The following is a 26,652-nucleotide window of genomic DNA, read 5'->3' as shown; positions in this document are numbered from 1 at the left end:
AATTGCATACATTGACAGCAGTAGGGTTTACATCAGGGATGTTGTGGTGTAACGGTTGAAGCACTGAATATACTTCCAAAGAGGCTCTCCATCTCTCTGCGGCAACACATGTAGGTCGCTGGGTCGACTGGGAAGCTTGTGGCCTTCGGTGTATGCACCAACAACTAGTGGCATAGATCTGACCATGAAGAAATTGATCCTTCCGGCAGGTTCATCATTCAAGAACTAACGTTGGGCTTGAGGGCCAATGGGAAATAGTTGGTGAGAACCTTCTCGTCTCATCCCTCGGCAGCCTGCACTTCAATAGTGTAGATGCCTAGGAACTCTGACGGGTTAGCTTGCCATCATATTTGTCCGGCAAGTCAGGTTTGAAGCTGTGAGAAGAGGGCCATTGGCCTGCCATAACTCATGGGTAAATGCTGGGTAGCCCACATCGTAAGGTATGCACCTAGGATACCTTGGTGGAGGCTCATATACAACTGGTTATGCGCACGCGTCTGATTAACGGCGTGCTTCTATCGCAGGTCGATCATGGTTCGAGCATCTTCCACGCGCCTGTCTTGGATGACTTGGCGCTAGTTTTGGTAGGCCCACAGACCTAATGACGCCATGAACACGTCGTCTGGCTCATCTCTTCGGCGACCTTGCCACTGTTGCTATCATGGAGGAGACTGCATAGTTGGTGCAACACCTCTGGTGCGCTCACTGACTCGTCAAACTGGTGCCTTTGGCGGCTGCTATGAAGGTCCCACCTGATGCGGTTTTTCATTGTTGGCGAAGCAGAGGAGGCTCTGTATAGTAGCTCTCCACTCCTCCATCTTCTCTAGTGTAGGAGGGAAGTCCAACAACAGCTGAGCTTGTGCCAAGGCCTTTGCCGACGTATTTGGCATGGTGTGTGATACGTCTCCAACGTATCTATAATTTTTGATTGCTCCATGCTATATTATCTACTGCTTTGGACATTATTGGGCTTTATTATCCACTTTTATATTATTTTGGGACTAACCAATTAACCGGAGGCCCAGCCCAGAATAGTTGTTTTTGCCTATTTTAGGGTTTCGAAGAAAAGGAATATCAAACGGAGTCCAAACGGAATGAAACCTTCGGGAACGTGATTTTCTCACCGAACATGATCCAGGAGACTTGGAACCTATGTCAAGAAACAAAGGAGGAGGCCACGAGGTAGGGGGCGCGCCTACCCCCCAGGCGCGCCCTCCACCCTCGTGGGCCCCCTGTTGCTCCACCGACGTACTCCTTCCTCCTATATATATACCTACGTACCCCCGAACAATCAGATACGGAGCCAAAACCCTAATTCCACTGCTGTAACTTTCTGTATCCACGAGATCCCATCTTGGGGCCTGTTCCGGAGCTCCATCGGAGGGGGCATCTATCACGGAGGGCTTCTACATCAACACCATAGCCTCTCCGATGAAGTGTGAGTAGTTTACCTCAGACCTTCGGGTCCATAGTTATTAGCTAGATGGCTTGTTCTCTCTTTTTGGATCTCAATACAATGTTCTCCCCTCTCTTGTGGAGATATATTCGATGTAATCTTGTTTTTGCGGTGTGTTTGTTGAGACCGATGAATTGTGGGTTTATGATCAAGATTATCTATGAACAATATTTGAATCTTCTCTGAATTCTTTTATGTATGATTTGTTATCTTTGCAAGTCTCTTTGAATTATCAGTTTGGTTTGGCCTACTAGATTGATCTTTCTTGCAATGGGAGAAGTGCTTAGCTTTGGGTTCAATCTTGCGGTGTCCTTTCCCAGTGATAGTAGGGGCAGCAAGGCACGTATTGTATTGTTGCCATCGAGGATAACAAGATGGGGTTTTCATCATATTGCATGAGTTTATCCCTCTACATCATGTCATCTTGCTTAAGGCATTACTCTGTCTTCATGAACTTAATACTCTAGATGCATGCTGGATAGCGGTCGATGAGTGGAGTAATAGTAGTAGATGCAGGCAGGAGTCGTTCTACTTGTCTCGGACGTGATGCCTATATACATGATCATACCTAGATATTCTCATAACTATGCTCAACTCTGTCAATTGCTCAACAGTAATTCGTTCACCCACCGTAACATACTTATGCTCTTGAGAGAAGCCACTAGTGAAACCTATGGCCCCCTGGTCTATCTTCATCATATTAATCTTCCAATACTTAGTTATTTCCTTTGCTTTTTTACTTTTCTTTAATTTTACTTTGCATATTTATCATAAAAATACCAAAAATATTATCTTATCATATCTATCAGATCTCACTCTCGTAAGTGACCGTGAAGGGATTGACAAACCCTTATCGCGTTGGTTGCGAGGAGTTATTTGTTTTGTGCAGGTACGAGGGACTCGCGCGTAGCCTCTTACTGGATTGATACCTTGGTTCTCAAAAACTGAGGGAAATACTTACGCTACTTTGTTGCATCATCCTTTCCTCTTCAAGGAAATCCAATGCAATGCTCAAGAGGTAGCAAGAAGATTTCTGGCGCCGTTGCCAGGGAGTCTACGCAAAAGTCAACATACCAAGTACCCATCACAACCCTTTTCTCCCGCATTACATTATTTGCCATTTGCCTCTCCTTTTCCTCTCCCCCATTTCACCCTTGCCGTTTTATTCGCCCTCTCTCTCTCTCTATCCTCCCTCTCTTTCTCTATTTGCCTCTTTTTGCCCTTTGCACCTTCTGCCGTTATGTCTGAAATTGGGAAAATTATTGTCGATATGGACAATAATAATATCATGAAAAATTCTGATGCTCCTGCTAAAGAACCCCCCATCTTACATACAAAAAAATTCCGTGTTGGTAGTGGTAATATTATTGGAAAAGGAGTTATTCAAGATTTTTTTACATGTGCCGGTGCTTTACCTTCTGTGGGTAGTTCTATCCTTCATAGAACTAGTAGTCTTACGGACGCTATTGCCATGCTTGTAGTTGAACTTGAAAGACAATTCATGCACATGCATCCTTGCATACAAAGGATTTTTCTAGAATTTTCTAATATTGAGCATTCTTATTTTAAGTGTGCGGCTACTATCTTTTTGGCTCATGAGTTTAGATTCATAATAAAAGAGGCCAAAGAAATCTTTGCGCATTATAGGGTGGACACTTGCCCTCCTCCCATAGAGGCTATCCTTTTTGATCAAGAAGAAATAATGCGTTTTCAATCTCTAGACTATGTTGCTTTCAATGAAAATCTTAGAAAAAGGGTTCCTACCAATGCTTTACTTGATAGAATTTCTGAACTTAATGATGATTTGGCCATTCGAAATAATGAACTAGGATATTCTCTTGAATATAGGCTCACAAAGTTCTGTCAAAAGAATGCTTATAACGATGAATTGGTTGTGCAATACAAAGGACCAAAGGAGGAACCCATACCTCCCAATGTTGATCTTGGGGACTTTTGTCCCATTAAATTTAGCCCTTTCGATTACTTTTGCTTGCCTCAAAGAAAACTTTCTGCCGAACGTAGAGAATATGAAATGAGTTTTAATGATCTATCTTACTATTATGGCAATACCTAGATCTATCCTTGCTTTTTATGCCTATCTAGGGGCGTTAAACGATAGCTTGTTGGGAGGCAACCCAATTTTATTTTTACTCCTTGCTTTTTGATCCTATTTAGTATAAACAATTTACCCAGCCTCTGTTTTGGTTGTGTTTTTTTGTGTCTAATTAGTGTTTGTGCCAAGTAGAACCGTTGGGAAGACTTGGGGAAAGTCTTGATATCTTGCTGTAAAAAACAGAAACTTTAGCGCTCACGAGAACTGCTGCCATTTTTATTTGGAAAGTGATATTTAGTTAATTATTTTTGCAGATGATTAATAGATAAATTCCTCACGTCCATCAATGTATTTTAGAATTTTTGGGGTTCAGATCTTGCGCTAGCTACAGATTACTACAGACTGTTCTGTTTTTGACAGATTCTGTTTTTCGTGTGTTGTTTGCTTATTTTTGACGAATCTATGGCTAGTAAAATAGTTTATAAACCATAGAGAAGTTGGAATATAGTAGGTTTAACACCAATATAAATAAAGACTGAGTTCATTACAGTACCTTGAAGTGGTCTTTTGTTTTCTTTCGCTAACGGAGCTCACGAGATTTTCTACTTTAAGTTTTGTGTTGTGAAGTTTTCAAGTTTTGGGTAAAGATTTGATGGATTATGGAACAAGGAGTGGAAAGAGCCTAAGCTTGGGGATGCCCATGACACCCCAAAGATAATTTAAGGACACCTAAAAGCCGAAGCTTGAGGATGCCCCAGAAGGCATCCCCTCTTTCGTCTACTTCTATCGGTAACTTTACTTGGAGCTATATTTTTATTCACCACATGATATGTGTTTTGCTTGGAGCGTCTTGTATGATTTGAATCTTTAATTTTTAGTTTACCACAATCATCCTTTCTGTACACACCTTTTGAGAGAGCCATACATGATTTAGAATTTGTTAGAATACTCTCTGTGCTTCACTTATATCTTTTGAGTTATATAGTTTTGCTCTAGTACTTCACTTATATCTTTTAGAGCAAGGTGGTGGAATTGTTTTATAGAAACTATTGATCTCTCATGCTTCACTTATATTATTTTGAGAGTCTTAAATAGCATGGTAATTTTCTTAAGTAATCCAATATGCTTGATATTTAAGAATAGTAAAAACTTTCTTATGAGTGTGTTGAATGCTATGAGAAGTTTGATGCTTGATAATTGTTTTGAGATATGAAGATGGTGATATTAAAGTTGTGCTAGTCGAGTAGTTGTGAATTTGAGAAATACTTGTGTTAAAGTTTGTGATTCCCGTAGCATGCACGTATGGTGAACCGTTATGTGATGAAGTCGGAGCATGATTTATTTTTTGATTGTCTTCCTTATGAGTGGTGGTCGGGGACGAGCGATGGTATTTTCCTACCAATCTACCTCCCTAGGAGCATGCGCGTAATACTTTGCTTCAATAAATTGTAGATTTTTGCAATAAGTATATGAGTTCTTTATGACTAATGTTGAGTCCAAGGATTATACGCACTTTTCTTCCTTCCATCATTGCTAGCCTCTCTAATACCGCACACCTTTCACCGGTATCATACACCCACCATAGACCTTCCTCAAAACAGCCACCATAAATACCTATTATAGCATTTCCATAGCCATTCCGAGATATATTGCCATGCAACTTTCCACCGTTCCGTTTATTATGACACACTCCATCATTGTCATATTGCTTAGCATGATCATGTAGTTGACATCGTATTTGTGGCAAAGCGACCATTCATAATCCTTTCATACATGTCACTCTTGATTCATTGCATATCCCGGCACACCACCGGAGGCATTCATATAGAGTCATATTTTGTTCTAAGTATCGAGTTGTAATTGTTGAGTTGTAAGAAAATAAAAGTGTGACGATCATCATTATTAGAGCATTGTCCCAGTGAGGAAAGTATGATGGAGACTATGATTCCCCCACAAGTCGGGATGAAACTCCGCACGATTTTTTTTTAAAAATAGGCCATAAAAAAGAGAGAAAAGGCCCAAAAAAAAGAGAGAAAAAGAGAGAAGGGACAATGTTACTATCCTTTTACCACACTTGTGCTTCAAAGTAGCACCATGATATTCATGATAGAGAGTCTCTCATTTCGTCACTTTCATATACTAAGTGGGAATTTTTCATTATATAACTTGGCTTGTATATTCCAATGATGGGCTTCCTCAAAATGCCCTAGGTCTTCATGAGCAAGCAAGTTGGATGCACACCCACTTAGTTTCTTTTGTTGAGCTTTCATATACTTATAGCTCTAGTGCATTCGTTGCATGGCAATCACGACTCACTCACATTGATATCTATTGATGGGCATATCCATAGCCCATTGATATGCCTAGTTGATGTGAGACTATCTTCTCCCTTTTTGTCTTCTCCACAACCACTATTCTATTCCACATATAGTGCTATATCCATGGCTCACGCTCATGTATTGCGTGAAGATTGAAAAAGTTTGAGAATGTCAAAAGTATGAAACAATTGCTTGGCTTGTCATCGGGGTTGTGCATGATCTAAATACTTTGTGTGATGAAGATAGAGCATAGCCAGACTATATGATTTTGTAGGGATAACTTTCTTTGGCCATGTTATTTTGAGAAGACATGATTGCTTTGTTAGTATGCTTGAAGTATTATTATTTTTATGTCAATATTAAACTTTTATATTGAATCTTTTGGATGTGAATATTCATACCACAATTAAGAAGAATTACATTAAAATTATGCCAAGTAGAACTCCGCATCAAAAATTCTGTTTTTATCATTTACCTACTCGAGGACGAGTAGGAATTAAGCTTGCGGATGCTTGATACGTCTCCAACGTATCTATAATTTTTTATTGCTCCATGTTATATTATCTACTGTTTTGGACATTATTGGGCTTTATTATCCACTTTTATATTATTTTTGGGACTAACCTATTAACCGGAGGCCCAACCCAGAATTGTTGTTTTTCCTATTTTAGGGTTTCGAAGAAAAGGAATATCAAACGGAGTCCAAACGGAATGAAACCTTCGGGGACGTGATTTTCTCACCTAACATGATCCAGGAGACTTGGACCCTACGTCAAGAAACAAAGGAGGAGGTCACGAGGTAGGGGGCGTGCCTACCCCCCAGGCGCGCCCTCCACCCTCGTGGGCTCCCTGTGGCTCCACCGACGTACTCCTTCCTCCTATATATATCTACGTACCCCCAAACGATCAGATATAGAGCCAAAACCCTAATTCCACTGCCGTAACTTTGTGTATCCACAAGATCCCATCTTGAGGCTTGTTCCGGAGCTCCGCCGGAGGGGGCATCTATCACGGAGGGCTTCTACATCAACCCCATAGCCTCTCCGATGAAGTGTGAGTAGTTAACCTCAGACCTTCGGGTCCATAGTTATTAGCTAGATGGCTTCTTCTCTCTTTTCGGATCTCAATACAATGTTCTCCCCCTCTTCTGTGGAGATCTATTTGATGTAATCTTCTTTTTGCGGTGTGTTTGTTGAGACTGATGAATTGTGGGTTTATGATCAAGATTATCTATGAACAATATTTGAATCTTCTCTGAATTCTTTTATGTATGATTGGTTATCTTTGCAAGTCTCTTCGAATTATCTGTTTGGTTTGGCCTACTAGATTGATCTTTCTTGCAATGGGAGAAGTGCTTAGCTTTGGGTTCAATCTTGCGGTGTCCTTTCCCAGTGACAGTAGGGGCAGCAAGGCACGTATTGTATTGTTGCCATCGAGAATAACAAGATGTGGTTTTCATCATATTGCATGAGTTTATCCCTCTACATCATGTCATCTTGCTTAAGGCATTACTCTGTTTCCATGAACTTAATACTCTAGATGCATGCTGGATATCGGTCGATGAGTGGAGTAATACTAGTAGATGCAGGCAGGAGTCGGTCTACTTGTCTCGGACGTGATGCCTATATACATGATCATACCTAGATATTCTCATAACTATGCTCAATTCTGTCAATTTCTCAACAGTAATTCATTCACCCACCGTAAAATACTTATGCTCTGGAGAGAAGCCACTAGTGAAACTTATGGCCCCCGAGTCTATCTTCATCATATTAATCTTCCAATACTTAGTTATTTCCTTTCCTTTGCTTTTATTTTACTTTGCATCTTTATCACAAAAATACCAAAAATATTATCTTATCATATCTATCAGATCTCACTCTCGTAAGTGACCGTGAAGGGATTGACAACCCCTTATCGTGTTGATTGCGAGGAGTTATTTGTTTTGTGCAGGTACGAGGGACTCGTGCGTAGCCTCCTACTGGATTGATACCTTTGTTCTCAAAAACTGAGGGAAATACTTATGCTACTTTGCTACATCATCATTTCCTCTTCAAGGAAATCCAACGTAGTGCTCAAGAGGTAGTAGTGTGGCGCAAATAATAGATGGTGCTCTTACTTTTGATAGAGCCAGAAGGAGCTCCATCATGTTCCTACAACATTGGCCGATTTTCGTCGGTAGGCTAGCGTGGAGGTAGCATGTGCACATCTTGGGAGTTATGCATAGGGCTCTTGCCGTGACGGTGTCCGGATCCGTTGACGTCGCGATACTGCGTGTCACACCCATCTTGCGATGGCTATGGTGTGTGCATCGGCATGGGAGTCTTGGACGCCGTCGCCCTGTCCTTGGAAGTCACCGCGCCACCAGTAGGCTTCGCAGTTCCATCCTTGGAGTTGGTAGCAGGCGGGTTCTTGTTCGACCCCCTTCACAAGCGCCAAAGATGGCATGCGTACGATGATCTATGGGACCGGCAATGGCCCCTTTGCGGTTCGCCAGTGGGCATTGACGAGCACAAAGAGTAGAATCAGCAATCAACACAAGAGAGTTACCCAGGTTCGGGCCACCATGAGGTGAAAAACCCTACTCCCGCTTTGGTGGATTGATTGTGTATGAGCTCAAGTTACAAGGAGCACAACTTGCCCGCAAGGGTGCGCGGGAAGTGCAGCTATGCGCATAAATGAGCAAAGTATCGACCTTTGTAAAGGTATCCATGGGCCTCCTTTTATAGATCAAGGGTTTACCAGAATGGAAACATGGTAATTACATGAGGCAATTAGTGGCTATAGAATACCTAACTCTCACGGGCTGGGACACTGGAATTAAATGCGCCCAGAGGTGTTGCGCTGGGGTTGTTTTTCGGCAAGGAATGCCTCTCCTTCTTTGTTTTTCACCCAGCTACCTCATATTTCCTTGCCACGCCTCTAGGATGGGTGGTAATAAAGTTGATCTTCCTGCAATGTGCTCACACGTGCCTCGACAAGCCTCACCTAACTTGTCAGATTCAGGGCTCCGCGGATCCAAGAAAGGTTTGAACTCTGTGGCATGTGCGAAGAACTCGACCTCTCCAACCAACCAACTTGTCACCCCCATGGTCTGGCTTGATGAACAAGGAAGAAGACGGACACAACAGTTTTACCCAGGTTCGGGCTACCTTGCGGTGTAAGACCTGCTACTCCTTTGTGGTGGATTTGCCTCACAAGGGGCTGAGGATGAACTAGTACAAGGGATGAACAACCTCGCAAGGTCTGCTCTGGTGGGGGGAATGAGTCGACCAGGTTCAGATCCTTTTCTACGTTGGTGGCTAACCTATACTTATAGTGTCCTCGGTCTTCTTCCCCCAAAATGTAGGCGGGAAGGGATCCCATAGTGGCCAATTTTGAAAGGGGACAAGTAGTACATCTTATCCTGACAAAAGGTGGTCTTCACCTGCAAAGCCTCTGGCCATGACGCTATGGTGGGTTCGGTGATGACATCCGTCCTGCCGTCCTGGTGGTCTTGGTCTTGTTGCACTAAAATGGAAACCTTAGCCTGATTCATCGGGGACTCATGCCTGTGCTTGCCTCCTTTGCACCAAATAGGAAACTGCCTCGTCTGCGCCTGCTGGCACCCGCCTGGCCTTGATCGTCATGGCTTGCGTCACCATAACCTCATGAGGTTGGGCACTTGCATAGAAATCTCTGCTCCTCAGGGGGCCACCGGGGTGGCGGCTCCCTCCAGAGGTCTTGGAGTCGCCCGCCACGCGAGGCTTGGCCCCTCGCGAGGGTCTTGTCTTGATGGTCTCATAGATGGGCCATACCAGTGCGTCGATGGAGCCATGTTGTGGGCCACAAGCAAGCAAGTCTGGGTACCCTGGGCCCAAGGAGCGCTCGGACTTGGCTTCGAGGCGAAGCCAAAGGGCAAGGGCGAAGCGCCGCGGGGCACAATCGCCTACGGACCAAGCAGACGCGTGGCGCTTGATGGGACATGGGTGTCTCCACTTCCCCACTTCGCCTCAACAAGTGATCAAGAAGTGATCCTGAACTACTTACATTCAAACATAACCCCACCGTCTTCACTTCCCGAACCTCCTCGGAAAGAGACTGTCATGGTTACACACACAGTTGGTGTCTTTTAGTTAGGTCAAGTGTCAAGTTCTCTACAACCGGATATTAGCAAATTCTGATCTGCCACATAACCGCGGGCAGGGCTCTCAAAAGTTTAAACCCTGCAGGGGTGTCCCAACTTAGCCCATGACAAGCTCATGATCCGCGGAGACAATCCTCCACCTCGATACAACCGATCAGACTCGGAATCCTGGTGCACAAGATATTTCGACAATGGTAAAACTAGTCCAGCAAGACCTCCCGATGCACCGACCTAGCCTGATAGGAGTAGCGCGATCTCGTTCTCAGGGTACATCGAATGAGCTACACGTACATGTATGTCACACCCTGATTTTCATGCCACAACACTTAGCTAATAAATCATGATAAAATGTGGTTTGACAAAAACTTTTGAGTCTTTTGGACCTTGCCTTGATTGGATTTTGTGTGTTGTTTGCAAGTGCTCTAAAAATCAAATAAATCCTCCAACTCCTATACTTCATCTCCTTGCTCCAAACTCTTGAACCAATGATCATGCCATGTGTATAGGACATAAAAATAATTTCTTACAAGAATAATTTGGCCAAATAGTATTTTCAAAAATTAGTTTTCCAAAAACCCCTGAATTAAGGTTTGCACTGCAAGTACTTAATTAAGGGTAGTAAAAACCTTTCCAAAAATATATTTGATTCCTATCATATATAGGATACCAAGAAACCACAAAACTATAATTTTAAAAGTTATTTACCTATTTTATTTAAAGGCTTTTTCTTTAGGCCAGAAATGGTCTTTAATAGGTTAAAATTATTTTTATGCTTTAAAAATATTTGGTAAAACCTAGGGAAACTCAATGGACATATATTGTCCATATATTAGAGTTTCAACACATGGTCATGATCAAAATATTGGTTAAATCCCTCAAAAAACCCTTTCTGGATATTTCAAGCTTTTGAAATATTTACAAAGGAAATATTCTCCAACAATTCCAAGAAAATTCTAGAATGTCACAGATGACATTTTTAATGATCTTGCCAAGTCTCATGTCATGGAGAACATTATAACCCCATGAAACCCTCTCAAAACCACTTTTGTCCTTTTTCAAGTTTGAACAACTTTGCACTGTCAAACATGTCCAAATGCTCTCAAACTTGGTTCACATGCTCAAATGGTGTAATAATGCATCTAAACCAAATGGCACAAGTTGGAGAGAACATTATCTTGATCAAAGTGCCCCAAAACCCTCTCTGTCCAGAACCAAATTTGAACAAGTTTACATTGGCAACTTTCTCCTTTTGATCTCAACTTTTGTGGACATGTTCAGAATCTCAAATGATGACACTACACTAAGTGGTGCATCAAGGAGAATAGATTTGCATGACTAAATCTTGAAAAGTCCATTTCTGCTAATTTCTAGGGTTTACAAAAGTTGCATTGGCAACTTTGCCCAAATGAGCTCAAAATTTGTGGAAGGCCCTAATTATATGTGAAATTTCACCCTGTGGAGTCTCATGGCAAATGGAAATCATCTGCTTTCCCAAAACACCATCAAACACCTTCTGGCAGAAATTTAAAATGCATGTTTTAGCCATTTCCACTAATCTCCATGAGCTAAGCTTTCTCCCACAGCATCATATGGTCCTCCTCTAACCCCTGCATCTTTCCATGCCCGAGGAGCCAGGATGATGGGGGTGAAAAGCTCTTTTTCCCTCTCTGGACAGCTGCATTTCTCCCATTTTCTCACCTCTCTCTCACTCCTGCCAGGTCCCAGAGCATCCAAGGCCTCCTCCCCCTTGTTTATTCTTCCTGCAGCCACTGGACACAAGTGGACGCATGAGTGCGCGCGGAAAAGCCGCGGGTGCCGGCCGAAGACACGCTCTGGAGCGCGAGGCAGAGCAGGCGACCGTTGACGCCGCGTCCCCCGACCACCTCGAGCCTCCCCCTTGCGCCAGTCGAGGTGCCTCGACGTCCGCAACACACCACCATGCTGACCCCTCCTTTCCCCCTCAGTCTTGCCCACGCCGCGCGTGCCCACAGCCGCCCGAGCCCGCCAAAGCCGTGCGAGCTTGTGGCTCCACCCGGAGCTTGCCCCGCTCCTCCTCTCTCGTCCTGGCGCCCTACTCCACCCCCACTAACACCGCAGACAAGTCCTCGCCCTCTTTCCTGGCCTCCCGAGCCGTTGCCACGGCCACCCGTGCGCCGCGTCCACGGTGAGCCATGGGTCGGCTACTTAAGGCTGCCCCCGAGCCCCCTCTCTACTCCTTTGGCCCTATCTCCCTCCCGTGCATCCCCTGGACCAATCCGCACCTCCTCCCGTGCCCTCCAACCTCGTCCATGGCTGGAGCCGAGCCGCCGGCCGCCGCTTAAATTCATGGGCCTCGACCCCTCTCTCGTCCCCATGAACACACCCGCACCCTCTCATCACCACCGCCAACTCCCCCCGTGCTCCATCCCCTCCTCCTCGTGCCTTCCTTGCCTTGTCGAGCCCGTCGTCAACCCCGGTCCGCCGCACCCGAAGCCCTCCTCTTCCCGGGCTCCCCCATTGGCGTGCAGCACATGGACAGGTGCGTCGTGACGCGCTGAGTCCTCCGGTGTGCCAGGCGCCGCCGGAGGTGGCCTGTGCCATCCGGGAGAGCGTCGGCGCCGCTCGGCCTTGCCTCCCCTGGCTCTGCTCTGTTCGAGCGGGAGGTAGGAGACGGCCTGAGCGCCGGGCCCCGCTCGTCAGCAACCCGGTGGGAGGGCCCCACCCGTTTAAGTGGAGACGGACAGCAGAAATTCCGCCTCTCCCGCGCGAAGGCGTATTCCACGGAGCCTCCTCCAACATCACCCCCCAGCACGCGCGGCTGAGCTGCTGGGCTGGCCCAGTGGCGTCCTGCCGTTAAGCCTCGCCCAATGCACGCTGTTGCCGCCAAGGTCCAGCCCGTTTGGGTAAAACCCTTTTTCTTTTTCTTTTTCTTTTTCTGTAAACTTGTAAAATCCACACATAATTCAAATGATATCCAAATTTGATGATTCAAATTTCTAGGGGATCCACAAATCATGATATATCAGATGGTGCTATTTGCACATTTTTTCAGAAACTTTCTCCTCAGAAATATTTATCAAAATCCCATTTTCCATTTCTGTGATGAACTTTAGAAAATCACAGAGAGCTCAAATTTGATCCAAATGCCATGATTCAAATTCCTAGATGTTTCTAAGTTCATAACTTAGTTTATGAACATTTTTCTTAATAGTTTCTATACCCCACAAAATAATGAGCCATTTCTTCATGTTTGTCAACTTTACAAATCCATAGAATATTCATTTGAACTCCAAATCCAGTGAAACCAACTCCTAGATGCTTCTAAAATCATGGTTTGTTAAATGGGTGCCTTTGCTCATTTTTAAAAAATATATTTCTATACACTTCTTGCAAACCCATAAACCCCTTGATTCCATCATATCAAAATGTTTAGAAATATCCACTGACCCAATTCCAATGAAACCACTCTGGTTATTTTTCATATAACCAGAGATGTCCTAGAAAAGTCAAATTAATATTTTAGAGCACTTTTATTTCCTGCCTTGTTATGTTGCTTATTATGGTTGCTTTCGACGATAGTTGACGAAGTAGACAAAATGCTCGGAGTTGGACCAGAGATATTTGAAGACCTCGAAGACTTTGTTAAAACAGGCAAGCAGCCCTTTGACCATGTCTATGAAACCCTTTTTATGCATGTCATATAGCACTTTATTATTGTTGCATCAGGATCATAATGAGATGGTAACCACTTTGGTGGGTTGCCTTCGTTACTTCCTTGTTGATACTTGCATTGTGCATGACCCTACCTTCCTATGAGGGTTATGCTGGTGGGGGTAGATAGGATGCTAAAGTAGTTTCTACGCAAAAAGGGGACGGGTATATGCATGGTGATGGAGACAAAGTATTTTCAAAAGACTTTTCGAAACCCTCATTGGGTGCCACTTATGCCCGGGGGAGATGATGAGTTGGGTAGCCACTTGATGACGAAGTGGTGTACCGAGGCAAGTGTGTGTGTTGTTTTCAAAACGGATTGGTTTAAGTTGCGACCGTTATTCCAACCTTACAAGCGCAACAACTCTACCCTTGTATGGGAAAGGGCATTATTAATTACCAAGGTCGATACTAGCTTGGAGCCCCAATTACTAGTGACGGGGGAGAGTTGGTGCTCTCTCTCGGGATGGGGTCGTGCCAGGTAGGGCGGCCATGACTGTCTTCATAGGGCACCGGACACACCATTGGTACCCCGTGCTTGTGGTATGTGATGAAAATGGGAGCGAAGCTCCACAATTTTAAGATTTGAAATGTTGGGCACGGGGGTTACTGCCAATTGAGTGGACTCTATGTTAGTGTCGTCTAGGGAAAGATAGTGATCAGGTGCTTACCCCGGGTACTTGAGGTACCGCGGGTCGTGGATGACACGGAAGTTCCCCGGATCTTGTGGGTAAAGTGTGCAACCTCTATAGAGTGTAAAACTATTCGAATAGCCGTCTCCACGGTCAAGGACAGTTGGGTAACCGCTCTTGGGCTACGTTCACATGTTACAAACCAGTGTGTGTGTTTGGATAAGTGGGAAGATCTACGTGGGTCAAGTCAAAGGACTTGACATGATTGAGTTGGGTTGATGCCCATGCTATTTATGTTGATATCTGTAACCTGTCCTCATGGTAAATTGAATTCTCCTGATTCATGTCTTACAAGTTGTTGAACATGTCATTGCACTCAAAACTAGCTTTCTGGAAAAATTTACCGATATCATGCATTGATGTATCTTGAGCCAAAACATGGGTTGCTTGCGATTACATTCAAAGTACTCAATGGCTTGCCACTGGTTATTTTATTGGCCAGGCATGAAAGAACAAGATATAATGAAGAATACTTCGGCGACGAACATGCGAGCTAGGACGCTTCCCAGTCAGAATGCCTGTAGGGTTAAGGCAGATGGCATGGGTCCAAGTTGTTATTGAATATTTCCGCTGCGATGATACACACTCAAGACTTGACCATAATGGTCCTACTTGTGTATAACGGTATGTATGGATGTAAGACTCTTGTTATTCAGCTTCTGTGTGTTCAGTGAGCATTGATCTCTGGCATCACTGTACACATGCATTCGGTGATCTCGACTTATGGGTCGTGGTCCCCACAGAGTTGGTATCAGAGCCATCCTGACTGTAGGAAGCCTTAGTTAGCATGGTCCTTAGTTAGGGTAAAACTATCTCCAAAACTATTACTAGTTTTCAAAACTATCTATACTTCTCTTCCCTTCTCATTTTTTCGAAAACTAAGGTATACTTTCCTTATTGATCTCTTCCCCTTCAAAACTTTTGCTCGCTAGAACCCTTATGCCCCTGACTAGTGGATTCCTTGTAATCCTCGTGGATAATCTAGAAGGAAGATGCCTTGTCAGACATTCACCCACACCTTCTGAACACGAGCTTGGCAACACCATGACAAGATGGAAAATACCTTCTCAATGATTGAGGAAACCAAGACTCGGAAGATGGTGACACCTTTGAATTTGCCTCAAGATGATGCGACCTTAGCCTATGATGATTAGGGCATGGGAAATGCAAGATCATGATATACATCGCTAATAGAGCAACCATGTCCTTATCCTTGTTGCATTGGCAACCACCGGTGGATGAGAACCTAGCCATTTGGTCTGCCTCACTATAGTGAGCAGGAAAATGGTTCTCTTCATCCCCTGCTCTTGGTGTTGATGTTGTCATCAATGTAACCGACATGTTGGACCTCTGCCATGCCTTGCCAATATCATTGCATAAAGGATTGCCGCCTGGTACTGTCAACGCCTTAGAAGGCAAAAGGGATCGTCATGATTAAGAAGACAAGAGAAGACCAACTCAATGCCAGCTACGAAGAGCCACCTTCACCCCATCGCTTCAACAGGCGAGAAGTTGTTGAAGACTCTTCAGGCTCAACCCAGATTGTTTCATCAAACAACTACAAGAGACGTAGCAACACCTGAGGAAATCTCAGAAGACTGCATGAGGCACAAGGCACGACTACTGAATCCGAGAACCCCTAGGGTAGGATGAGTCGTGTACCCCCTGTGCGCAGTCGAGTCTATATGATGGTTTGAATAGAACCATGACTGTGTGTTGCTTGTTTTTATTTGTTTGTGTTTTGATATAGGTCGCACTTTTGCCCTAGGCAACAAGTATGCGACTATATCACCTTCCTTACCCTGTTTCTGTTGTTTGGCCCATTTGGCACCCGTTTGTTTGCACCTGCACTATAGAACCCTCTTTAGGCATTCCCCCTCCTCTATGCTACTTCTCCCTCTCATCTATCTCATAAACTGAAGACTAGCAAGACAAGATTCACCAAGAATTCCACCTCGGTAGCCAACTAGCACTAAAGACTTTTGGTACAACCTCCTAGACCAAGTGCATCCCCGTAGAGTTATGGTTGCCCCTCAAGATTAGAGACCCATTCCTAGACCCTTCGAGACTTCATAAGATACCCCAGCTCGAATCCTTAACCATGTGCTTAACCCACAGAATTGCAAGAGAACCTGTTAAGCCTCCATAGCCTTGCTTATCACTGGGTTCATTATGGAACTAGAAGACATAGTGAACGAGTACGTTGTCATCCTAATATCACACAAGAACTGACGATGCCATAGGGAAGACAAATTGAGGATATAGGAATAGAGGGCAAATGACTTGATGAGTTTATATCAGTGACCTTGAGGATTTATCTGAGGCTATTTTGTGGATTATGAGGATTTCATATTGGTATATGAACTTGGAGGGATCATGTTAATAGAGTAGCGTAACTTTGATCACCCTGGAGTAAACTGGAACTTTGTAGGACAATTAGGATCACAAGCTGAGATTCTTGGAGGAATGCGATTTTGACTTGATCAGATAATATCAAAAGGAGGTTGTTGACATTACGAAAATGACTTGGGGGAAACGTGTATGAATTCTCGTAGGACATGAGATTTGGATTAATGGGTGAACCTAGTGGGGTAAAGGTTTTGAGTGAGTCTACATGGTTCGGAGTAAATTGGATTTAGACTGAAGATCTTGATCATGAGACCATGTTTCTCGGTGGACGATAAACTAAGAGATTGGACTAATTGTCGGAGTTTATTTAGGGATCTTTATGAGCTTGACCTTGGAGTATTACTAGATCACGATAACGGTAATTGGTGGACTGACTATAGTAAGGCAGCCCTTTCAAGTATTGGGGATTATAGGGACTTTAGGAGATCATGTGGAACACCAGCATAGGCATTGGATTTGTAGAATTAATGGATTATGTAGTGATTAATGGAAGTTAACGGGTTGTTGGAGTTGATTCATAGGAAGGAAACAAGATCTTGGAGTGGTATACGACTGTTTCCTTAGGATAGAGATGCATTATCTTAGACCTTGGAAGAATAGGATGAGCACTTGGATTGTCATGTTTAACTCAAGCTTGGAAGCTTGTATACCCATGGATTTATAGGGGTAGACATACATACGAGTTTGGGGATAGTTGACATGTATAGCTTTGTTAGGCCTTCTCTTCGCAGTCATGAGGACATGAATAGCATGAGTAATGATTGGAGTTTACCAATGTGAGATGATTCTTTCGGTAATCTGATGCGATTTGTTTGGATGACTAGATAGAACGATTGGCATCTCAGAAACCATGCTTAAGGATAAGATAATAAACATTCACCCACACACTAGGATCTTTGAAAACCCTTAAGCCCTACCAAGCCACCACATGGTCGGATTACGACCATGAGCTTGGGCTGTAGGTCAAGTAGACCTTGACCAACACTCAGCCGTGATCACCACCACTCCCCAGCCTACTTTATGTACCTCGTGAACAAGTCTCCATGGAGTACTTAGACAAGATAGTTGTCATCATTATTTGGTAACCTACTTGTCTACCTGAAGATGGAAGAAGAGTCGTTTAGTTGGTTAAAGAACATCTGAATACCGCCATGTCAAGGGGGAAGAACTAAACCAACCACCATCGTGAAGAAGTGAACTCCGGCGTCGAAGACCATGTGCACCAACGGGTCACTCCTCTCATAAGAACCAAGCATTTCCATGTCAAGCACAAGCTCACTCCAAGATTTAACAACCCCCACCGAGATCGTCACAAGATGAAGAGAAGACATTTACCGGATGGAGTTACCACCTGAGTTACCCACTGTGCGTAATGTGTCCACATGACACAACTCCGGAAGTGTTTTCGACTTCTTAGCTAGCCCGATGACTAACAAGGACATCGATCACCGAGCCATCGACCTCCAGCCCAATATGACCTACGCGAGAGACCCCAATTGCAATCTGGATCAAGTAGGACGACAAACACGAAGCCACTCCATTGAGTACTTCAAGGTTCAATGGAGCACCAAACGGAAGCAGAAGCAGTATGAGGACGTGAAGACTACCCCAAATCCAAGTTTCCGTATTCCTTCCCGCGCCTAGTCTGGGTATCTCGGGGACGAGATTCTTGTAAGGGGGGTAGGTCTGTCACACCCTGATTTTCATGCCACAACACTTAAGCTAATAAATCATGATAAAATGTGGTTTGACAAAAACTTTTTAGTGTTTTGGACCTTGCCTTGATTGGATTTTGTGTGTTGTTTGCAAGTGCTCTAAAAATCAAATAAATCCTCCAACTCCTATACTTCATCTCCTTGCTCCAAACTCTTGAACCAATGATCATGCCATGTGTATAGGACATAAAAATAATTTCTTACAAAAATAATTTTGTCAAATAGTATTTTCAAAAATTAGTTTTCCAAAAACCCCTGAATTAAGGTTTGCACTGCAAGTACTTAATTAAGGGCAGTAAAAACCTTTCCAAAAATATATTTGACTCCTATCAGATATAGGATACCCAGAAACCACAAAGATATAATTTTAAAAGTTATTTACCTATTTTATTTAAAGGCTTTTTCTTTAGGCCAAAAATGGTCGTTAATAGGTTAAAATTATTTTTATGCTTTAAAAATATTTGGTAAAACCTAGGGAAACTCAATGGACATATATTGTCCATATATGAGAGTTTCACCACATGGTCATGATCAAAATATTGGTTAAATCCCTCAAAAAACCCTTTCTGGATATTTCAAGCTTTTGAAATATTTACGAAGGAAATATTCTCCAACAATTCCAGGAAAATTCTAGAATGTCACATATGACATTTTTAATGATCTTGCCAAGTCTCATGTCATGGAGAAAAGTATAACCCCATGAAACCCTCTCAAAACCACTTCTGTCCTTTTTCAAGTTTGAACAACTTTGCACTGTCAAACATGTCCAAATGCTCTCAAACTTGGTTCACATGCTCAAATGGTGTAATAATGCATCTAGACCAAATGGCACAAGTTGGAGAGAATGTTATCTTGATCAAAGTGCCCCAAAACTCTCTCTGTCTAGAACGAAATTTGAACAAGTTTACATTGGAAACTTTCTCCTTTTGATCTCAACTTTTGTGGACATGTTCAGAATCTCAAATGATGACACTACACTAAGTGGTGCATCAAGGAGAATAGATGTGCATGACTAAATCTCGAAAAGTCCATTTCTGCTAATTTCTAGGGTTTACAAAAGTTGCATTGGCAACTTTGCCCAAATGAGCTCAAAATTGGTGGAAGGCCATAATTATATGTGACATTTCACCCTGTGGAGTCTCATGGCAAATGGAAATCATCTGCTTTCCCACAACACCATCAAACACCTTCTGGCAGAAATTTAAAATGCATGTTTTGGCCATTTCCACTAATCTCCATGAGCTAAGCTTTCTCCCACAGCATCATCTGGTCCTCCTCTAACCCCTGCATCTTTCCATGCCCGAGGAGCCATGATGATGGGGGTGAAAAGCTATTTTCCCTCTCTGGACAGCTGCATTTCTCCCATTTTCTCACCTCTCTCTCACTCCTGCCAGGTCCCAGAGCATCCAAGGCCTCCTCCCCCCTTGTTTATTCTTCCTGTAGCCACTGGACACAAGTGGACGCGCAAGTGCGCGTAGAAGAGCCGCGGATGCCGGCCAAAGACGCGCTCTGGAGCGCGAGGCAGAGCAGGCGACCGTTGACGCCGCGTCCCCCGACCACCTCGAGCCTCCCCCTTGCGCCAGTCGAGGTGCCTCGACGTCCGCAACACGCTACCGTGCTGGCCCCCTCCTTTCCCCCTCTGTCTTGCCCACGCCACGCGTGCCCAGAGACGCCTGAGCCCGTCAATGCCGTGCGAGCTCGTGGCTCCACCCGGAGCTTGCCCCGCTCCTCCTCTCTCTTCCTGGCGCCCTACTCCACCCCCACTAACGCCGCAGACAAGTCCTCGCCCTCTTTCCTGGCCTCCCGAGCCGTTGCCGCGGCCACCCATGCGCCGCGTCCATGGTGAGCCACGGGTCGGCTACTTAAGGCCGCCCCCGAGCCCCCTCTCTACTCCTTTGGCCCTCTCTCGCTCCCGTGCATCCCCTGGACCAATCCGCACCTCCTCCCGTGCCCTCCAACCTCGTCCATGGCCGGAGCCGAGCCGCCGGCCGCCGCTTAAATTCATGGGCCTCGACCCCTCTCTCGTCCCCATGAACACACCCGCACCCTCTCATCACCACCGCCAACTCCCCCCGTGCTCCATCCCCTCCTCCTCGTGCCTTCCTCGCCTTGCCGAGCCCGCCGTCAGCCCTGGTCCGCCGCACCCGAAGCCCTCCTCTTCCCGGGCTCCCCCATGGGCGTGCAGCACATGGACGGGTGCGCCGCGGTGCGCTGAGTCCTCCGGTGTGCCGGGCGCCGCCGGAGGTGGCCTGTGCCGTCCGGGAGAGCGCCGGTGCCGCTCGGCCTCGCCTCCCCTGCCTCTGCTCTGTTCGAGTGGGAGGTAGGAGACGGCCTGAGCCCCGGGCCCCACTCGTCAGCGACCCGTGGGCGGGCCCTGCCCGTTTAAGTGGAGACGGACAACAAAAATTCCGCCTCTCCCGCGCAAAGGTGTATTCCATGGAGCCGCCTCCAACGTCACCCCCCCAGCATGCGCGGCTGAGCTGCTGGGCCGGCCCAGTGGCACCCTGCCGTTAAGCCTCGCCCAATGCACGCTGTTGCTGCCAAGGTCCAGCCCGTTTGGGTAAAAAACTTTTTCCTTTTCTTTTCTCTGTAAACTTGTAAAATCCACAAATAATTCAAATGATATCCAAATTTGATGATTCAAATTTCTAGGGGATCCACAAATCATGATCTATCACATGGTGCTATTTGCACATTTTTCCAGAAACTTTCTCCTCAGAAATATTTATCAAAATCCCATTTTCCATTTCTGTGATGAACTTTAGAAAATCACAGAGAGCTTAAATTTGATCCAAATGCCATGATTCAAATTCCTAGATGTTTCTAAGTTCATAACTTAGTTTATGAACATTTTTCTTAATACTTTCTGTACCCCACAAAATAATGAGCCATTTCTTCATGTTTGTCAACTTTGCAAATCCATAGAATATTCATTTGAACTCCAAATCCAGTGAAACCAACTCCTAGATGCTTCTAAAATCATGGTTTGTTAAATGGGTGCCTTTGCTCATTTTTCAAAATTATATTTCTATACACTTCTTGCAAACCCATAAACCCCTTGATTACATCATATCAAAATGTTTAGAAATATCCACTGACCCAATTCCAATGAAACCACTCTGGTTATTTTTAATATAACCAGAGATGTCCTAGAAAAGTCAAATTAATATTTTAGAGCACTTTTATTCCTGCCTTGTTATGTTGTTTATTATGGTTGCTTTCGACGATAGTTGATGAAGTAGACGAATTGCTCGGAGTTGGACCAGAGATATTTCAAGACCTCGAAGACTTTGTTAAAACAGGCAAGCAGCCCTTTGACCATGTCTATGAAACCCTTTTTATGCATGTCATATAGCACTTTATTATTGTTGCATCGGGATAATAATGAGATGGTAACCACTTTGGTGGGTTGCCTTCGTTACTTCCTTGTTGATACTTGCATTGTGCATGACCCTACCTTCCTATGAGGGTTATGCCGGTGGGAGTAGATAGGATGCTAAAGTAGTTGCTACGCAAAAAGGGGACGGGTATATGCATGGTGATGGAGACAAAGTATTTTCAAAAGACTTTTTGAAAACCCCATCGAGTGCCACTTATGCCCGGGGGAGATGATGAGTTGGGTAGCCACTTGATGACGAATTGGTGTACCGAGGCAAGTGTGTGTGTTGTTTCCAAAACGGATTGGTTTAAGTTGCGACTGTTATTCCAACCTTACATGCGCAACCACTCTACCCTTGTATGGGAAAGGGCATTATTAATTACCTAGGGCGATACTAGCTTGGAGCCCGCATTACTAGTGACGGGGGAGAGTTGGTGCTCTCTCTCGGGATGGGGTCGTGCCAGGTAGGGCGGCCATGACTGTCTTCACAGGGCACCGGACACACCGTTGGTACCCCGTGCTTGTGGTATGTGATGAAAATGGGAGGGAGGCTCCACAATTTTAAGATTTGAAATGTTGGGCACGGGGGTTACTGCCAATCGAGTGGACTCTATGTTAGTGTCGTCTAGGGAAATATAGTGATCGGGTGCTTACCTCGGGTACTTGAGGTACCGCGGGTCGTGGATGACACGGAAGTTCCCCGGATCTTGTGGGTAAAGTGTGCAACCTCTGCAGAGTGTAAAACTATTCGAATAGCCGTCTCCACGGTCAAGGACAGTTGGGTAACCGCTCTTGGGCTACATCCACATGTTACAAACCAGTGTGTGTGTTTGGATAAGTGGGAAGGTCTACGTGGGTCAAGTCAAAGGACTTGACATGATTGAGTTGGGTTGATGCCCATGCTATTTATGTTGATATCTGTAACCTGTCCTCATGGTTAATTGAATTCTCCTGATGCATGTCTTACAAGTTGTTGAACATGTCATTGCACTCAAAACTAGCTTTCTGCAAAAATTTACCTATATCATGCATTGATGTATCTTGAGCCAAAATATGGGTTGCTTGCGAGTACATTCAAAGTACTCATTGGCTTGCCACTGGTTATTTTATTGGCCAGGCATGAAAGAACAAGATATAATGAAGAATACTTCGGCAACGAACGTGTGAGCTAGGACGCTTCCCAGTCAGAATGCCTGTAGGGTTAAGGCAGATGGCATGGTTCCAAGTTGTTATTGAAGATTTCCGCTGCGATGATACACTCAAGACTTGACCATAATGGTCCTACTTGTGTAGAACGGTATGTATGGATGTAAGACTCTTGTTATTCAGCTTCTGTGTGTTCAGTGAGCATTGATCTCTGGGATCACTGTACACGTGCATTCGGTGATCTCGACTTATGGGTCGGGGTCCCTACAATGTGTATACCAAATACTCCAAGTTTCCAAGGGGCGGCCCCGCACAGTGCTCTTGTTTGGACCAACACTCATGTGGAGCACTGGCCCGAGGGTTGATTAAGTCCACGGGGTCCGGAAAGTCCCTATGCAAGTTTCAGTTGTGATTAGGCAAATGGTAAAACCAAGGTAGGGCCTTGCTGGAGGAGTTTTATTCAAAGCGAACTATCAAGAGGGCCCATAAACCCTCACCGTGTTAGGGACGCAAAATCAAGGAACATAACACCGGTATTACGGAAACTAAGGCAGCAAAAGTGGAACAAAATACCAAGCAAAAGGCCTAGCCTTCCACCCTTTACCAAGTATATAGATGCATTAATTAAATAAAAGGTATTGTGATATCCCAACATATCCATGTTCCAACATGGAATAACCTACAAGGCACCTGCAACTAGCAATGCTATAAGAGGGGCTGAGCAAAAGCGGTAACTTAGCCAAACAACGGTTTGCTAGGAAGGTGGTTTAGAGGCTTGACATGGCAATATGGGAGGCATAATAAACAAGTGGTAGGTAGCGCGACATGGCGATAGAACGAACAACTAGCAAGCAAAGATAGAAGTGATATCGAGGGTAATGATCATCTTGCCTGCAAAGTTCTCAGAGTTGTTGAAAGCTTGCTCCTCGTAAACGTACTCAATAGGTTCCTCGTTCACGAAATCTTCTCCCGGCTCTACCCGAAGCAAGAACACAAGCAACGGAACATCAATCAATCATGGTGCAATGCACAAGCAACATGATGCAAGACATGGTATGGGATGCAAGGTATGATGTGCAATGCATATGGGTACTCCAGAAGGGAAAGGATGATCAAGGCATCAACTTGGCAAACCAAGTATGCCGCTATAAAGAGTGAGTGATTTCGGTCGAAATCGATATAAGGATCACCAGAAACGGACGCAAGGTTCTCAAACAACAGACAAAACAAGAATGAAGCAAAACTACGCTTAACAGCATCATATCACTTCAAATGCATCATGAAACTATGCTAATGCATTCCAACATAGCAACCAAGCACATGACATTAAAGTACAGGTGAAGCTCTACAAATCATGAACACACTAGAACAAGCTTAAAATAGCATGGCAAAAATGCAAATGATATCAGCTTCAGCAGGTAGCAATGTTTAAAGCTAGCAAACAGCAGGTAGCAATGTTTAGAGCCAGCAAACAAGATGCCACAGGAACATATCATGGCAAACAAAAGCATGGTATGCTAGTACTAAAGCTGTAGAACAAAACTCCCTTACCGAACTTTACACAAAGATGCATGGAAAATATAGTAGCACCCATGCTAACATGGCAAGTTATATGATCAGTTTCAGACTTTGCAAGCTTATGCCACTCACCAAGAAGCATTATATGGCATCAGAAGGTAACCATCAGTAAGTAGACATATTCATGAAGCTAAGAATGGCAAGAGCAAGTACATAGGGTACATGGATCACTAGCAAAAGTCATGGCAAAAGTGAACTTCATGTTAACAATCTGCCAGGAACAATATTAAGTAGAGCATGGTAATGACAAGCTAGAATTCACCATAATTGCAACCATAGGCATGAATGGATAGAGCAATATGACATCTTGAAAACACTCTTACTGAACTACCTCAAAATGTGCATGGATCTACTGGTGGCAACAAGTTTACATAGCCCAAAATTACTGTCTGAAATCAGCAACATCACATAGCCTACTTTGCATGTTTGTGCTAGTCACCAAATAGCTCCTAAAAAAGACTTGCTCCACTGCAAAGAAGGCAGGATGGAACTCATAAAACATGTATACATCATGTTCATAGAATGCATACACAAAATGCAATGAAAATGACAAATCATCAAGTTATGTTAAATTCCAGCAAACTACATCATATAGCACTTTTGCAATGAAGGTTAGGGAATAAATATAGATAGTAACATGCATGAAAATTACACTAACATGAAGAGCATCACGAGGCAAACATTTGGACATATCATGCACACAAAACGGAGTTATGAGCATGGAGATATGACATGATGAACATGTGCACATAACATGAAATTTTCAGGACTTGGACAAATTCTCAGGAGAAAAATAGCAGGGAGGTGCTCACCTTGGCCTGTGGGTCGTTAGGGATAAGGCGGGCTGGGGAAGATTGGCTGGTGCTGGGCCGGCAGGAAGCCGTGGCCCACGCGGGCGGCGTGGTCGACGGGGAGGAGGTCGGAGGTCAACAGCGGCAGTGATTCGGCACTGCGGCGGCGCACTGGCGATGAGGAAACCGGGAACGGGGCGCGGGGGCGGATCCGGCCGCTCCCCGACCAGATCCGGCCGAAGGGAAGCCGCGGCAGGGATGAGAGCAACGGGATCCGGCGTTTTGAGCTCGGTGGAGTTCCAAGGCGGCGGCGGGGCGCGGTGGTGAAGGCGCTGGCGCAGGCGAGGCGTGGAGGCGGCGGTTGCGGCTCGGGCGAGTGGATGGCGCTCGGGCACGGAGGCGGGTGTGAGGCACGGCGGAGGTGCGGCGAGCAGTGGGTCTCCGGCGAGCGGCACAGGGAATCCGGCAATGCGGCATGAGATCCGGCGATAGTCCCGCGAGACAGCGAGGCGCGGGCTGCGCAGGTGCTCGCGGGCCGCGGCAGCGGAGATCTGGGCCCGGGAAGGCTCCGAATGGCCCCGACGGGCCGGTGCAGTGGTGGGACGGCGGAGGGGACACGTGTCGACCTACGAGTGGCTTTGGTGGCCGGTGCCGGACATGGCCGGCACGAGCGGACGTGTTCGGCGGCGAGGTGGAGGCGATGGCTAGGGTTTTGCCCATGATTTTCGAAGGGGGATGTATATTTATAGGTAGGGGGTGCAAGGAGAGTCCAAATCAGGTGCAGTTTTCGCCCACACAATCGTGATCCAACAACGGAGAGCATGGATGGGGTTTAGATGGGTTAGTGGGCTGTTTTGGAGGGGTGTTGGGCTGTAAAGAGAGAGAGAGAGAGAGAGGCTTTTACGGTTACCCGGTTAACCATTGAGGCATCAAACGACCTCCAAATGAAACGAAATTTGACAGGCGGCCTACCGGTGATGTACCAAGGCCACTCAACAAGTCTCGGCCCGTTCCGAGAAAGTTTTTCTCCCGCTCACAAAACGAGATTTGAGGGGTGCAACAGGTGCATGTGGGAGTGTCGAATTGCGAAATGGACAATGGGGAAAATGACCGGATGCATGAGATGAACACGAATGCAAATGAGATGCAGATGATGACATAAGATGAAATGCATGATAGGAACAAAATGCAAAAATAAGACAAAACCCAACCACAGAGGAAATATCATATCACATAGCTTTAAATGTCAAGAGTTGGAGTTACAATTATCGAATGTTACATCCGGGGTGTTACAGCCGG

The sequence above is a fragment of the Triticum dicoccoides genome, chromosome 4A, assembly GCF_002162155.2.
Source record: "Triticum dicoccoides isolate Atlit2015 ecotype Zavitan chromosome 4A, WEW_v2.0, whole genome shotgun sequence".
In the NCBI taxonomy this organism is placed as follows: domain Eukaryota; kingdom Viridiplantae; phylum Streptophyta; class Magnoliopsida; order Poales; family Poaceae; genus Triticum; species Triticum dicoccoides.
Note: the sequence above shows the minus strand (reverse complement) of the source record.